Source organism: Anomaloglossus baeobatrachus, chromosome 5 (assembly GCF_048569485.1).
Source record: "Anomaloglossus baeobatrachus isolate aAnoBae1 chromosome 5, aAnoBae1.hap1, whole genome shotgun sequence".
Taxonomy (NCBI): Eukaryota; Metazoa; Chordata; class Amphibia; order Anura; family Aromobatidae; genus Anomaloglossus; species Anomaloglossus baeobatrachus.
Window position 1 is genome coordinate 416,669,035 of NC_134357.1, and position 17,825 is coordinate 416,686,859.

Below are 17,825 nucleotides of genomic sequence, written 5' to 3' on the forward strand. Positions count from 1 at the left end.
GGATTTTCACCCATTCCTCTCTGGTTTGGCCAAGCACACGTGATGTCGTGCCCGACGTAATTTCCAGCATACGAGCCTCTACCAATTGAGCGGTGAATTTACTGAAGTCCGGAATTTCGTCTTCCTCCAACTGTTCATCTCTCTCCCCCACTGGGGCTTCGGTGGTAACACGAGAAAGGGCATCCGCATTCTGATTTTCATGCTTGGAGCGGTACTGCACATGATAATTGTATCTGGAGAGTCGTGCCAGCCACCTCTGTTCCATTGCTCCCAGTTTGGCGGTGGAGATGTGAGCCAGGGGATTATTATCTGTATAGACTTCAATTTGGGCTCCCGTGAGATATTCCGAGAACCTTTCGGTTATTGCCCATACTAGTGCCAGTAACTCCAGCCGAAAGGAACTGTAATTCTCGGGGTTGCGCTCGGCTTCCCGTAACGTCCGACTTCCATATGCAATCACCCGTTCAGTACCATTCTGTACCTGGGCCAGTACTGCACCCAGGCCGTAGAGGCTTGCGTCTGTATACAACCGAAAAGGGAGGTTATAGTCTGCATAGGCAAGCACAGGGGCGCTAACCAAGGCCTCTTTCAATCGGTGTAAGGCTTCTGCTTGTCTTGGTCCCCAGCAAATTTTCTGTGCTTTTGGTCCTTTCGCAGTCCCTCGGAGCAATTCGTGCAAAGGTTCTGCCTCCTTCGCGAAATCTTTGATAAAGCGACGGTAATATCCGGCTAGCCCCAGGAAAGCTCGAACCTCCCGCACTTTGCTGGTGTGGGCCATTGTAGCACTGCTCTCACTTTCCCATCGGAGGGCTGTACGCCGGCTTCCGAAACCTTGTGTCCGAGATATTCAATCTCTTCCTGAAAGATCCGGCATTTTTTTGGTTTCAGTTTAAGCCCATGGGCCCGTAACCGCTGAAACACTTGACCCAGGTTTTCTAGATGTTTTTCGAAGGTTGCAGAATACACTACTATGTCATCCAGGTAAATCAACGTGGCCTCGAAGTTCATGTCTCCAAGGCAACTTTCCATGAGGCGCTGAAAAGTCCCTGGGGCATTATTTAGTCCAAACGGCATGCGATTGAACTCGAAGAGTCCCATGGGTACAATAAATGCGGTCTTGGCCTTGTCTTTCTCTGCCACAGGGACCTGCCAATATCCGCTGGCCAGATCAAGGGAGGAGAAGTAACGTGCCTTTCCCAGCGCCGACAGGGACTCCTCTATCCGGGGCAGAGGGTAGGAATCACGAACCGTGCATCCATTAAGCTTGCGGTAGTCAACACAGAAGCGGGTAGACCCATCCTTTTTCTTGACCAGCACGATTGGGGCAGCCCATGGACTCTGACTTTCTCTTACCACCCCGCTCTTCAGCATTTGCGCCAAGAGCTCTTTCACCTCTTGGTAGTACTTTGGGGGTATTTGTCTGTACCTTTCCCTGATCGGTGGGGCATCTCCCGTGGGTATTTCATGCTGGATCTTGTCAGTACAGCCAAAATCTTCTGCGTGACGGGAGAACGTGGCTTGATTCTCCCAAATAAAGTCTTCTATGGCTTGGGCTTGCTCCGAAGCGAAGGGGCTCAGGTCCACTCCCATCTGCCCTAAGATGACGCGACTGTTCCACTGATCAGTGGGTTTCTCTTTTCTTTCCATAGAAACAGCCCAAGTCCAGGCTTCCCCTGCCATGGGGTGCAATTCAATCGATTCTGCGGTCGCCACCTCTTCAGGCGCCAGGTAGACATGTGCCAGAACAACTCCCGAGGTCAAGGTGTAGGCCTGTTCACCGGTGTTCACGCAACGGAAAGGGACTCTTCCATTTCTTACTGTTGCTAAAGTGCGAGCCACCAACGGTTCATCTCCGTTCTCTTCACCACGGTAAGGCTCCACCAACACCTCCATCCCCTCGAGTGTACGGTGGGCTCCGACTGGCAAGGTGAGGACTGTCTCACGATTTGGAGGTAGAGTAATTGTTGTCTGTCTTGGGACTCGAACCCTCCCCACCGGGTAGCGGCTCCCACCATTCCTCCACAGTCCTCGGGCACGGATAAGGTGTTGGAAGACCTTTTGGGCGGGCCTGTTAGCAACTGTCGTTTTCCAGTAATCACAGCCCCCCTTGTTGAAGAGCAACTGGTCTAATTCTTTCAGGACGTTCATACCCACGATAGCCGGCACCTCTCTGTCGTACCGGCCCTCCGTTAACACAATCCCTTTTTTGCCTAAGTTCTGGCCACATGCACGTATGTTCATCCACACGACTCCTACAACCGGAATGGGAAGATTGTTTGCAGCCCTCAGTTTGATATGTGCCCCTTTGTCAATGGATACAGTTTGTCCAAAATGTTGGTAGAAGAACTGTTCTGGCATGGTGGTCACTTGGGACCCAGTATCCATCAAGCATCTTACTTCTTTCCCTTCAAATTCGGCCATGATCGTCGGCGTGCTGGCTGCTATATCTTCAGGGCGTTGGTTTTCTCTAAGCTCAGTTGGTCTCCCCGCCATGTGCCCATCCATGGAGGGAGGCACTAGTTTAACGGCGGTCTTTCTTGAGAAGTCTTCCTCTCCGGACAGTGTCGGAATAAATGGTTCTGATTTCCACAGTTCCAACACTGGTACTCTCCAGCGGGTCTCGATCGTCTCTGCTCGATCTGTCCCCTCTCTTCTTGATAGGTATGCGTGCGGGTATTTGGCCGCGGTGCTGTCGTTCTTACTTCTGACGCCGGGGCTTGCATATTCTTCAGCAACTCTTGTAGAGCAGTAACCGTCTCTTGTAACTGATCCACTTTAGCCTCAAGTTGGCTCGGTTCTCGGTTTTTCTCACCCGGGACTATCTTATGCATACAAACTTCTCCCCAGGCGTTCTGCGGGTCGTAATTTTCAGTTTGTGCGCGGGAAACTGCTTCTTCCAATATCTCCTGGAAAGTTAGTTTTTTTTCTACCCTGAGCCGTTCACGGAGGGCACCTTTGATCTTGGGGTTATGTAACCCACGGAGGAATTGATCTCGTAGGGTACGGTCAGCATAACTGGGGGTTTGTGCTAGCTCTGGCTCTGCTGTAAGCATTTGTCTCATTATTCTCTGGAGGGCATTTGCATACTGTGGCAGACCTTCTTCTTCACCTTGCAGCCTGTAGAACAGTTGCGCCTGTAAATCTCCTGCTTCTGGTTTCCCGCCATACACTCTCTCAAGAATCTTCACCACCTGCTCTAACGTCTTTCGTTCACTCTCTGGGCGCAATAAAATAGTCTCTTGAGCATGGCCTTCAAGGGCAATCAACAATATCTCCCCTTGATTTTCTGCAGTCACTCCTGCTACTCTCAACATGCCCCTCACTCTCTGCGCCCAGTCATGGAGAGGTACATTGCTGCCAGTAAATTTTGGTATATGGGTCAGCATAGCCCCCAGGGACAGCTGCCTTGCTGGTATTCCCCCATCAGGTTGTATTAGTACACCTCCATCAGCGACACCCCCATCAGCGACACCCCCCTGTCCGTCCATTGTTCCGCACCAGCCTGCGTATCCTGCCGACTACGCCAAATGTAATAACCTGCAGGTAACGGGATACGCAAGGACTGCACGGAACCACGGGGGTTAATCAATGCAAATTTAATAACATATTGCACAACACAGGTGGAGGAATAGTGCGGGAAAGGAGGGGGAAGAAAAGCGGGAATGTGTACAGCAGTAGATATAATGTAATATACATACAACCACTTTGAATAGCTTGTCAAGGGTGGGAAGCCTCAGATTGTACTCCCAAAAGCAAAACACAAAAATCCTTATTAAGCAAAAAAAACGCAGGGTCCTTGTTACCTTACTTGCATAACACAGTGCAGAGTCTTTTCCTATCTGTCCCTAACTAAAAGTAGTGTGCACACTTAACTGCAGGTTTCAGCGTGGGGTACCTCGTCACCGTTGGGGCCCGTATTCCGCCGGCAGACACCTCTAAAGTTCAGTCTTTGTCCCGTCTCTGTAATTTGCCCGTGCTGTCTGGCACCTCGCTCCACATCCAGCCTTTCTTGGATCTGTGTCTTGGGGAGATGTCACGCAGCACTCAGGTACTTGGACCTTGTTCAGCAGGGCAGAATGCAGCCTTGCCTTCAGCACCTCCGAACACACACTTCTCTGCATCAAACAGCTACCAAAACCAAAACCAGCTCCTCCTCACATCCTGTTCAGGACTGTACCAAAGTAAATCAAGTAGCAGGGGTTTGTGCCCGCTGTTCTTTGTTTTGACAGCAGGTGGCAGCATAACAAGGAAAAGTCCACAGTCTTCTAACCTATATATGTAAATGTTAACAGGTCTTACAAGTCCATGGGTTAGTGTAGGAATTCCCGTGGGCTCTGGGACCCTTCTGTCTATGCCCTGGCCGAGCAGTACCAGCTCCAGACTGCTGGTCTTTGATCCTCCACTGCTCCTCTCCAACTTTCAAACTAACTCTCTCCCCACGACACCCCTGTTCCCACTCAGCTGACTCCACCCCCCGGTCTGGTTCGGGTATAATCACGCCCTTACCAGGTTTGGTGATGTGTTGCTAAATGAGTGTGCTGTGCTTTTGCATGAAGCGGCATTGACCTCCTCCTTACCCAGGATGGAATACCACATCTCTGGCTGAGGTGCAGTACCTCCGTGGTGACTGAAGCCTCAGGGGTGACACTTGTACACTAAACAAAATGACTAATTTCTTGAAATGTATGTAATAAAAAAGTACTCATTTGATCAGCAGGAATGAAAAAGAACAAAAACTGTTCACTGGAACTTATTGACCTAGTGGCAGTCCTGTTTAAACTCTTAAGGACCGGGCGACTTTTCATTTTTGCGCTTTAGTTTCTTCCTCCCCTTATTCCATGAGCCATAACTTTTTGATTTTTTCATCAATAAAACCGTGTCAGGGCAGTATTTTTGCTAGATGAGTTGTACTTTTGAATAACACCAACCATTTTATCATATGATGTAATCGTAAGAGGGAAAAAATTTACAAGTGTGCCGCCCCCGTGCCAGCAGCCGAGCTGCTCGGATCCAGATCCGCGGTGGCTCGAGGGTCTCCGGACCCGGGGGTCGTGCAGCCACTCAAATGAAGGGGGTATTTACAGGGGGATGTATTACAGTTCGTGACGCCACCCATGGTATGTGGTAATTAGGAGTACCACCGCTGCAGTTAGAGGTACCCGGGGATGATGGAATGGGGCAGCCAAGTGTTGTGACCCTCCACAGGTAGAGGGGAATACCCCGTGGCTCGGTGATGGTAGGCAGTGCCGTTGGGTGCAATGGGGTCACTTGCGTACTCACTCAGTCCATTAAGCTGACACTGACAACCGGATAAACCAAAGTTCTGGATACCGCTGCCGCTGAGGGGAGCTTAGTTCGGGTCCCGTCCCCAATGGTGCTGCCTGGTGATCCGTGACCTGCCTCCTGGCACTAAGTTTACTTCTTTGTTGGTCCCGGTAGTATGGAACTTTCCGGGTCCCGCTCCCCACTATGGCTAAGTGTGGGAGCTTGCTCACAGGGTTCACGCTTGGCATTTTCTGGACCGTTTTTAGTGGAAAGTCCTATCCCCCTCGTTGCACTAGTACCCCGATTTTGGAGCAGGTGGAGGACGGATCTTGAAGGCTACATTCTCATCGGGTGAATTGTCAGGTTGCCTGAAGCTACTCCCTGACCTAGGGTCCACATACCCCGTCGTGCCCTGGTTCCAGCCCGGTGATGGTGCAAGGCCGCTGGCTGTCCTCCTCAACAGATCCGTGCCCCTTGCCACGATCCCCTGCGACCGGGGGTCCAGCTCCTCTAGGCCCAGACCACCGTCTGTCACCTAGATCGCTTCCTAGGAGCCCTGCTCCTGACCTCCTCTTTCTTTCGCTTCTAAAGCTCAACTCCTCTCTCCTGACACTCCTGACCTCCCCTCTCCAACCCCCCAGGTGGGCGAGTCAATTCCACTCTAGCCGTCCACTGGTGTGTTTGGTGGGTGTGGTGCAGAGTGTACCTAGGATTTTGATTAGCTGATGTAGGCAACACCATGTAGTTGGGGACCCATAAGCAAGAAGGCGATGGATACTGCACGGGAGGGCAGATTGTGCAATACCCTGTGACGACCTGATAGTCCAGGGGCATCACATTTCCCCTTGGTTAAACGTAGCTCGTCCTCGAGCTACAGGACATCAGTAGTTTATTTTTGTTTTTCAAAACCGCAAAAGTAGAAAATAATAACGTTTTTATTTACAAGGTTCATCCCCCATTAGGGAGGCTTGGCACTTAAACGTTACTAAAATTTTGAGATCATCAAACCAACAGTGGAACGCTACCGGTTAGGTTAGTAGCGGAGGTACAACCTGCTCCATTACAGCCTCTTCCTGCGACAGTCCAGTCCCAATGTTCCGGATCCCATTAACCTGCCACCCAAACAACCTGACCTGCTGCATATGTGACGCCATTGCCAGCCAGGTAGTCACAGAAAGAGTTAAACCTCCTTGGTACCACCTGATCCCACACTGGTATAGTGAGGCAGCCGCCCCCTCCCCCCAGTGTAACAAAAAGAGCAGGAGGGGAGGAGTTGAGTCAGTCAGTTGAAGGAGAGAGGAGAGGAGAGCAGTCAGGGGTTGTGGCTCCTGGGATGCTGGGGAAGTGGAGAAAGGAGAAAGCCGAGTCTTGGAGCTGAAGTAGAGAGTAGGCTCAAGGGCACCTGTAGTAGACCGGGGCAGGGTAGTGGCCCGCCGCTAGTGTGCACGGGACCCCGGACTTGTGCAAAGAGAGGACTTCCCCGTCCAAAAACAGAGAAGGTGACTCTTAGCTGGAGTGCAGAGGAGAGAGGGCCCTGCTTCGTGTACCGGGTGTGGGATCTGAACACCACCGTACCAAAGGCCTACAGACACCGGCAATTTCTGGTTAAGTACTGGACTCTGTGCTTCCTGACCCTACACATGAAAACAGCCCCATCCAACACTAGGACAACCGAACTGTGAGTTTCCTGCTCCCTGCAATCCCTGCCACCACCTCAACTCCCACTGGGCCCCGAGACTACAACTCCCCTACCCGTGGAGGGGATCCTACCTTGCTGCCCCACACCATCAGTTCTGGGCACGGTCCCCAGAGGCAGCGGCGGTGCCACCATCTCATCACCCCAACCCACGGGTGGCGTCACAGACAATCTCCCCTGTACATATTCCCCTTTTTCTTTGATGTGGAGCCTGGGATCGCAGACTATGTCACGCCACCGTGATACCTCTAGAAGTGACCCCATTGGCCCGGTTCTGAGTACCCCCTATCCCTGGGCGACACAATTTGGCGTCACGAACAGGATTCTTACCCCATCCGTGACCTGGATGACGTGCGCCTTGTAATCCGTGAACTGATTGAAAAATTTTGACCTGCCGCCATCTTGCCCGCCATTTTTGGCGCCAAAACAACGGTACCATCTTCTTCTTCCCCGAAAATGGCGTGAAGTTGAAGCCCCGCCCCCTGGGAACACGGTCGGAAGGATTGCTCGCAAAAGACCAAGGAGGGGGGGGCGGTCAGAGAAGCGGTGGCATGTAACTGGAACTGTAAAGTGCAGGGATGCCAGGACTGCAAAATTCCATTCCTGCACACAAGAGCGGCAAGATGTCACAGCAGGCTGCAACCCCGATGACATCTCGTCCGGCCCCGAGCCAGGCTGCAGCCCCGATGACATCTCACTCGGCCCCGAGCATGGCCGCAATGGTGATGACATCGGCTCTGGCAGATCGCCCGGCCGCAACGGCGATGACGTCGGCTCCGGAAGTCCGCCCGGCCGCAACGACGGCAGCACCCATCCTGAAATCTCCCCCAGCTGCAGCGCCAGCTGCTCCCAAATACCCCGTCCCGGCTGTGGAGCAGCGGGAGTGCACCTGCCGAGAGGAGGAGCAGGCCACTGAGCGTTGGGGCTCTCGGCAGTTAGCGAGGGCGGTTGTAGCCGGTGCCGAGGGCACCCAAGTGGGCCTGGCTCCTGAGCAGGAGTCGGAGTACGGAACCTGTGCCCCGTACTGGGAGCGGCAGCAGTTGTAACAATGTTGTTTTATGAACTGGCGGGAAGGACAGTTTAGCAACGTTTATTTAAAGTGATGTGCCTCCCCTTAGGGGGATGAGATGTTTTATGTTTTATATGCATTACATGTTTATCCTTTTTGCAGTTTTCCTGGAAAATAAAAACCCGTCGTGTCCGGACAGCCCGCGGACAGTCTGTGTTTTACCAAGGGGGAATGTGACGCCATGGCCAGCCAGGTAGTCACAGAAAGAGTTAAACCTCCTTGGTACCACCTGATCCCACACTGGTACAGTGAGGCAGCCACCCCCTCCCCCCAGTGTAACAAAAAGAGCAGGGGAGAGGAGTTGAGTCAGTCAGTTGAAGGAGAGAGGAGAGGAAAGCAGTCAGGGGTTGTGGCTCCTGGGATGCTGGGGAAGTGGAGAAAGCCGAGTCTTGGAGCTGAAGTAGAGAGTAGGCTCAGGGGCACCTGTAGTGGACCGGGGCAGGGTAGTGGCCCGCCGGTAGTGTGCACGGGACCCCGGACTTTTGCAAAGAGAGGACTTCCACCGTCCAAAAACAGAGAAGGTGACTCTTAGCTGGAGTGCAGAGGAGAGAGGGCCCTGCTTCGTGTACCGGGTGTGGGATCCGAACACCTCCATACCAAAGGCCTACTGACACCGTCAATTTCTGGTTCAGTACTGGACTCTGTGCTTCCTGACCCTACACATGAAAACAGCCTCATCCAACACCAGGACAACCGAACTGTGAGTTTCCTGCTCCCTGCAATCCCTGCCACCACAACTCCCACTGGGCCCCAGGACTACAACTCCCCTACCCGTGGAGGGGATCCCACCTTGCTGCCCCACACCATCAGTCCCGGGCACGGTCCCCAGAGGCAGCGGCGGTGCCACCATCTCATCACCGCAACCCACGGGTGGTGTCACAGACAATCTCCCCTGTACATATTCCCCTTTTTCTTTGTTGTGGAGCCTGGGATCACAGACCGGGTCACGCCACCGTGATACCTCTAAAAGCGACGCCATTGGCCAGGTTCTGAGTACCCCTTATCCCTGGGCGACACACATACCTATTTGTGGGTCTGTGACCAGGTTAAGATCTCGGGTGTTGCAAAAGACAACTCTGGTGGGCACAGGAGGTGCAACTATTTACAAAACACAAGTCTGTGTTGGTCACAAAAAGTCCCATGACCATGGTCCATTTTTACTACTACAAAATATTGGTGCATAAATACAACGAAGTCCATGCACCTGGTGCACACATTATAAAATCTTCTTTCCAATCAGGTAACTTTCTCTATTAATTTAAACCTTGTTGATTAAAACTCATAACATTACTCTATAGGAAAAATAACAAACTTTGTAAAACAATAAAAGAAACACAGATACCTAACAGTTTATATTCGCATATTACTGGTACCATCAACATTCTTCCCTATACCTCCGTGGAGGCTGACCAAAGTTAATCCGGGTCGACCATCTCAATTCTAGACCCTCATCTCCCTTTTGTGACATAGCAATGTTTTCTACAAGTTCCTCGCCCTAGGTGATAGGTGTAGCTGGCAGGACTCTATGTGTGCATGGCAAGGGTACAGGTGCTACTCTAGATACTGAAGTGGGTGCAGTGTCAGTAAGCCCTTTCCTGTTCTGGTTCTTCCATGGGTTGTGGGAATGTTAAAACAGGGACTATTACTACTCCATTCTGCACAGGCCAATCTTCTGGAAAGTCACCTAGAATGGTACGGATCATTCTCTTCTTTCCTTCCACCACTGGAGGTTGGGGCTGAGGTCCATCTGCTACCCTTAAGGGCTCTGGACATTTTTTTAAATGGTCTCGGGAGACAGTAGCCGTGGTCCTTCCCTGGTCCTTGCTGATTAGGCAAGTCTTCTGGTTGTCGAAGTTGGACGGTTGTACCACATATGGCTCCTTTTCCCATTGATCATCCAATTTGTGCAACTTTCTTTTCTTTTTCAGCACAACTTCACCTGGTGAGAAAGGGGTTGCTTTTGACTGCTTGTTAAAGTTCCTCTCTTGCCGTTCTCTGTTTTGATGCAAACTCTCTTCAACACACTTTTAAATCTGTTTATACTGGATCTGGCGACATGAGTCCCAATCCGCCCCGGGCAAGTAGGTTTCAGGCAACTCGACCTCCATCTCCAAGTCCACTGGGAGTCTTCCAGGTCTGGCTCTCATCAGGTAAACTGGGTTACATTTGGTGGATCCCACCGGAATGTTGTTATAGATGTCCAGAAGGTCTGATAGCTTTTCAGGGCACTGGTTCCACTCTTCAAGGGGAGAGTCTTCAGCAGATTGATCACCAGATGGTTCATCTTCTCGCACATCCAATTTGTCTGTCCATGATAGGGTGTGGTGCGTATCTTCTTGCACCCGTACAAATTACAGAACTCCTGGAACATTTCAGCCTCAAATGCCGGACCTTGGTCGGTAAGGATGTGCCGCAGTGGCTCGAGGGGCATCCGGACCCGGGGGTCTTGCGGCCACTCGAATAGAAAAAGGGGGTATTTACAGGGGAGTTTTGTATGGAATAGTTTGTGACGCCACCCGTGGTGTGTGGTAAGGTGGCGTACCACCGCTGAGGCTGGGAGTACCCGGGGGCGATGGAGTGGGCAGCCAGGTGTTTAACCCCTTCACGGGTAGGGGAATGCCCTGGGGCTCGGTGATGATGACCGGTAGATGCCGTTGGGGAGGCAAGGGTCACTTGCGTACTCACTTAGTCCAATAATGCTGACACCGACATCTGTAGTAAAACAAAGTTCTGGACACCGCTGCCGCTGAGGGGGAGCACGCCTGGGTCCCGTTGCCGTTGGTGTTGCCTGTTGATCTGTGACCTTTCCCTTAGCACCTTGTTTCTCTCTGGTTGGTCCCTGTAACCTGAAACTAGTCAGGTCACACCCCCCAGTATGGCTAACTGAGGGAGCTTGATTTCAGGGTTCACGCTTGGGATTTCTTGGACCGTATTTGTGGAGAGTCTTATAGCTCTCGTTGCGCTAGTACCCCAATTTTGAAGTGGGTGGAGAGCGGATCTTGAAGGCTCCGTTCTCGTCAGGTGAATTGTCAGGTTGCCTGAAGCTACTCCCTGACCTAGGGTCCACGTACCCCGTCGTGCCCTGGTCTCAGCCCAGTGATGGTAAAAGTCCGCCGGCTGTCCTCCACGACAATTCCGTGCCCCTTGTCACGATCCCCTGCGACCAGGGGTCCAGCTCCTACCAGACCCAGACCAACGTCTGCTACCTAGTACTTCACAGAGCCCAGCTCCTGACCTCCTCTCACATTCAACTCCAACACTACACTCTCCTTTTCAGACTGACTCTCCTGACACTCCTGACCTCCCCTTAACCAAACCCCCCACGTGAGCGACCCTATTCCACTCAGGCCGTCCACTGGTGTGTCTAGTGGGTGTGGTGCAGAGTGTTCCTAGGATTTTGATTAGCTGGTCTTTGGCAGCACCATTTGGTAAGGGACCCATAACCAAGGAGGAGGTGGATATTGCACATAAGGGCAGATTGCACAATACCCTGTGATGACCTGATAGGCCAGGGCGTCACAAGGACTCGATCGGGATATCCATGCGGCCTAAAAAAGTGCGCATGGAACGCCTTTGCCGCTGTACTGGCAGTCAAATCTTTAATGGGTACCACCACCAAGAACAGAGAGTAGTGGTCTACCATCATGAGCGTGTACATATACCCACTCCGGCTGGGGGTTTACTTGACATGATCCAAGGCCACAATTTCTAGGGATTGCTTGGTGACTATCGGCTGGAGTTGTGCTCGCTGACTGGTGCCATCCTGCCTTCTCAAGGCACAGGGACCGCAATTCCTACACCAGGCTTCTATGGAGTCTCTCATCCCTATCCAATAGAAGCGACTTCTCCAACTACTTCCATCCAAAGTGCCTGGCTCCATCATGGTACGCTTCCAACACCACCGGAACATACGCCCGAGGGATCACGATCTGGCAGATTCTCTCATGGGTCTTGGGGTTGGTTAAGCTTCTGCACAGTTTGCCTTGGTGGAGATAAAGCCGACTTCTGTCCTGCCACAGTTTTCTGGCTTCCTCTGGGGTGCCCGCCTCAAGACGGGCACCAGCTCTGGCCAACAATGCTTTAACTAATCTGATTGCAGGGTCCCCATCCTGGGCCTTTTGCCAACCATGATGGGGCAATGGATCACAGGTCATTTCTTGCTGATGGGCACATGGTTGAGACCGTTCCGTGTGAGCGGGCCGGTGGAACGCAGGCAATTCAATCTCTTCTAGGTCATCTTCGTCCTTCTCCTCATCAAAGAGATTGGGCATCCTAGACAGTGCATCAGCGTTAGTGTTCTTGCGGACAGCCCTGTACTTTATGATAAAATCATAATTCACCAACCTTGCAACCCAGCGCTGTTCCAATGCTCCCAGCTTCGCCGTATCCAAGTGAGTCAACGGGTTATTATACGTGTACACAGTAAACTTTGCGGCAGCAAGGTAGTGCTTATACCTTTCCGTCACAGCCCATGCAAGTGCCAGGAACTCCAGCTTGAAAGAGCTATAATTCTCGGGGTTCCTTTCCGTGGGCCCTAGTTTCCGGTTTGCGTAGGCTATCACCTTCTCCTTGCCCTTCTGCACCTGTGACAGGATGGCTCCCAGTCCTACATTACTGGCATCCGTATACAGTATAAACGGGAGACCGTAGTCGGGATACGCCAGAATTTCATCCCCCATCAGGACAGACTTCATCTGCTCAAAGGAATCTTCTTGTTCCTTGCCCCATTGGAACGGAGGGCCAGAGGACTTGCCGTGCACGGGTTGTCCCACCAGAAGGTCTTGCAAGGGGGCTGCCATCTGCGTGTACCTCTTGACAAACCTCCGTTAGTACCCCATCAGGCCCAGGAACTGCTGCACCTCTCTGACGGTGTTGGGCCTCGGCCAGTTATGGATAGCTGTGATTTTCTCTGGATCCGGTGCCACACCTTCAGCACTGACCACATGCCCCAAGTACTGTACCTTCGGCTTCAGCAGGTGGCACTTGGATGGCTTGAGCTTCATCCCATACTTGGACAGTACCTCAAATACCTCTGCCAGGTGTTCCAGGTGCACCTCGTACGTCTTGGAGTATACAATGACGTCATCCAGATACAGCAAGACCGTTTCAAAATTGCAGTGGCCAAGACAACACTCCATGAGCCTCTGGAATATCCCCGATGCGTTGCACAGCCCGAATGGCATGCTATTGAATTCACATAGTCCCGTCGGGGTAGAAAACACCGTTTTCTGATGGTCCTCTTCAGCAACAGCCACCTGCCAGTATCCGATAGTGAAATCAAGGGTAGAGAAGTAAGTAGCAGATTTCAGGGCGGCCAACAATTCCTCATTGCGGGACAAGGGGTAAGCATCTTTGTGCGTGATCTTATTGTTTTGTCGGTAGTCTACACACATTCTCATGGTACCATCTTTCTTCTTCACCAGTACCAGTGGGGCGGCCCAGGGACTGCAACTGTCACGGATTACTCCTGTTTCCTTCATACTCCTGAGCATATCTTTGGCACACTGGTAATCGGCAGGTGGTATGGGCCTATACCTCTCTTTGATAGGTGGGTGAGTGCATGTGGGTATGTGATGTTGTACCCCTTTTATCCGCCCAAAGTCCAGTGGATGTTTACTAAGACCTGCTCATATTCCTGGACAACCCTGTAGACTCCCTGTTTATGATGTGCAGGTGTAGAGTCGGTGCCCACGTGTAACTCCTGAAACCACTTCTCCAACGGTCCCTGGGGACTGTCACTGGGTAGTTGACTGGACTGGTTTGGGGAACCTGTTGTGTGTATGGCATCTGCATTGACTACAAACAGCTTGGCAATAGTGACATTCCTGGGTAGTGTGATCTCTTCTTCCCCACAGTTCAACACTCGCACGGGCACTCTCCCCTTTCGGACATCAACTACCCCCCCGGCTGTAAATATAGTGGGCCAATGGTCTGAAGGCAGGGGCTCTACCACTGCCTGGTAATCCTGTCCACGGGAGACTACAGCTGCCCTGCACCATATCATAATAATAATCATCATCATCTTTATTTCTATAGCGCCAACATATTCCGCAGCGCTTTACAATTCAGGAGGATCATATACAAATGAGTAACAGTTCTAGAAAATACAATATTTAAAGGGAAAAAAGAACCCTGCTCATGAGAGCTTACAATCTACAATGAGATGGGGGGGAGGACAAGGTACAAGTGCTTATTTACAATGACAGTCCAGCCATCTCAAGAAAATGGGGGATAGATAATGGCTTCCTGGATCAGTTGGCCAGAGCCTTGGGATGCATTTGGGTGCCATGGAGTTTGACGTGGGTAAGTTTCTGAGAAGTTGGAGGTATTAGGTGAAATTAGTTTGGCTAGGGATTGTGATAGGCCGACCTAAAAAGATGCGTTTTTAGGGTGCGTCTGAAGCTGAGTAAGTTGTGATTCGTCCTAACTTCTTGGGTTAGAGCGTTCCAGAGGTTTGGTGCAGCTCAGAAGAAGTCTTGGATTCGGGAGTGGGAGGTTCGAATTAGTGTGGATGTTAGTCAAAAGTCATTTGCAGAGTGTAGATGTAAGGGGTGAGCAGACCCCTTACAAGGAAGCACAGGTTTTCTCTGAAGTGGTTAATGCTGTCCCCATAGAAGCTGTAGAGGAGGGAGGAGGAGCTGGCAGCTTAGGGGGAAAGGAAGTGTGTGCTGAAGGCAGTGGTGTCCGGTACGGGAGAGAAGAAACAGCCAGGGGCAGAGTGTGGAGCTGAGTGGGCAGGCTTTCCCTCAGCTAAAGGAAGCGCCACAGCACTGTGTTTTGTTACTGCCAAGTGTGGAGAATTGCGAAGAATAAAACATGTTTGTTATTTGCATTGAACCATGCCTGAAGAGTATTTGTGCGCCGGACGACATCTGCACCACCACACTCTGCCCCACCAAGACATCTCCCGTCCCGATAGTGACGGCGGAGCCAGGGGTAAGCCTGACAGAAGGGGCCACGACTACAAGCCCAGAGGCGCCCCTGGCACCCCGTTACATGTGGCGTAGTCGGCAGGATCCGGATCGTATGCAAGGGGACCCGCTCCAAGAAGATGGAGACCAAGTGGTGCCCAGGGCCCCTGATCCGAACTTTCAGCGAAGATTTACAGTCCCATGGTGGGAAGAAGAAACAGTGCCTGAGGCGTTGGACCGGGCACAAGATGGCGGCAAGGTGGCCGTCGTCTGTGAAGACAGAAAGCGCGCGAAGAATTGGCGCCAAAAGAAGAGCCTGGGGCTGGCCGGTGCCGAAAAAGAAGTTCGGAGTACTCCGCCCAAAGAGGGGAGGTGCCGGTCCCAGGGCACAACGGAAGATATGTGAAGTGGGCGGTGTTCCAGAGAAAAAGAAGAACCGCCGCGTAGGGGTCGACCTGATGTGTGAGACTGGGGGTGGAGTATACCCAAGAGCGGGAAAAGTAAGCCCGCCTCCACTTCCTCCAGCATCTCCACTGACCCCGACGCCATTACCAGAAACGCTGACTCCGAGCAAGATGGAGACTCTAGGAAGACAGCAAGCTGCGGTAGCCGCAATAGTAGCGACTAGCCTGGGCAGAGGACGCCCGAAGCAGACTGCGGCTGCGGAAGGACCCACCCTTAACCTACCGGCTGTGCCAGGAGGACCGGAGCGGCCCACTACACAAGAGGCCGCACAGTGGCAACAGGAAATCAAGTGGGAGGAATGCCAATACCGGCGGCGGTCGCAGCAAAGACCGGTGCTAGCTGAACTCTCCCACCCGAGACGTTGGAGCAACCCGCCAACTACGAGCCCTTCCGGAGGCTGCGCCGGTTGCCCGGACAGTCCCTGTCGGAGTACGTGCAGGCCCAACGAGCCGAATGGCAACGTGCATATCATCCGGAGTGACTTTTCAAGACCGGAAGATGGCGGGCCTGTTTTTGTTCAACACCGGCGTTGTTTTGAGCCGGAAGAAGGTGTGTTGTTTGTAACCATTCAAGTTGCTGAGCCCGGAAGAGAGCCTTAATGCTGGACTGAGCCAGGGGCTCCCTCCGCGTCGTTAAGAAGATTTTTGCAGAGTTGTGTTCCTGCCAGCTAACGTCTAAGACCGGGAGTGCTGCAAAAGCCTCCGGGCAGGAACTCCACTAAGACCGGGAGTGCCTGCCGACGGCCTCCGGGCACGACTAAGACCGGGAGCTTCCAGGAGGAACTCCGGGCGCTGGACTGGTGTGCCCTTGCGGGTGCCCTCAGGTGAACATGTTCGCAGTTTCATTAAAATGACTTTGTTTAGTTTTAAAATGTGATTTTAGATTTGTGCCTTGCCGGGAGGCTTAGGCTTAAAGAGGGGAGGTATGTAAGGGGTGGGCAGACCCCTTACAAGGAAGCACAGGTTTTCTCTGAAGTGGTTAATGCTGTCCCCATAGAAACTGTAGAGGAGGGAGGAGGAGCCGGCAGCTTAGGGGGAAAGGAAGTGTGTGCTGAAGGCAGTGGTGTCCGGGACGGGAGAGAAGAAACAGCCAGGGGCAGAGTGTGGAGCTGAGTGGGCAGGCTTTCCCTCAGCTAAAGGAAGCGCCACAGCACTGTGTTTTGTTACTGCCAAGTGTGGAGAATTGCGAAGAATAAAACATGTTTCTTATTTGCATTGAACCATGCCTGAAGAGTATTTGTGCGCCGGACGACATCTGCACCACCACACTCTGCCCCACCAAGACATCTCCCGTCCCGATAGTGACGACGGAGCCAGGGGTAAGCCTGACAGAAGGGGCCACGACTACAAGCCCAGAGGCGCCCCTGGCACCCCGTTACATAGAGAACGGGTGGGATGATAGACAGAGAGGAGGGTGGCGATGTAGGGGGGTGCCGCATTGTGGAGAGCTTTGTGGGTGAGAACAAGCAGTTTGAATTGGATCCTGTGATATATGGGCAGCCAGTGCAATGACTGGCACAGAGCAGAGGCATCCGAGTAGCGGTTGGCCAGATAGGTGACCCTGACTGCTGCATTAAGGATGGACTGTAGAGGAGAGAGTCTAGTTAGGGGGAGACCAATCAATAGAGAGTTACAGTAGTCAAGGCGAGAGTGGATCAGGGCCACGGTGAATGTTTTTGTCGTTTCCATTGTGAGAAAGGGGCGGATTCTAGAGATGTTCTTGAGGTGCAAGTGACTCGCCCACCCCAGGGCTATGGGACACCCGGTGCCGGGCCGGACTAGTCCGGTGGTAGTCAGTGGTGGCTGGGCCCGACTCCGTGGCCCTGGTGGGTGTCAGTATAATATGTGGCTTGCTTAATAATGGTTGTGTTCGTGACGCCACCTGTGGTATGCGGCTATTAAGCCGCCGCTGCTGTGTGAGGCCTCCGGGATGGTATTATGGCAGCAATGGTGGTACAGCTCCCCACAGGTGGAGCAATGCCCGGGGCACAGTTGGTGCTGGTGAATGTCTATGCAGCTGAAATAACAGAGACCACTCCAAGGGTGCAGTTCAAGTTCTTTACTCACAGTTCTTGTCACGGCCGTCAGGAACCCTTGGACTACTGGGACCACTGTCAGGGACCTCCGCTGTTTCTGGGTGGTTCAGAGAGTAAAAGCCGGTGCCCTTCTCTTAGTGTCTCTTTCTCCTGCTGTCTTCCTTAGCCTTGCCTTTGTTAGGATGAACCATGGCTTGGCCTCCACTACAGCCTCCAGGCTGGGGGGTCACCTGTCGGCTGATTACCCCTTTTCTGGAAGTCTGCTATTGGTTCTGGCCCTGGGAGTTTACAACCTTCCCTGGGCCTCTGTTTTTACTGTTTGGAGATGATTTTGCACTCCTCCAGTCTCTAGGGACCGTCCCCTGTCGCAGCTTGATCCCTCCA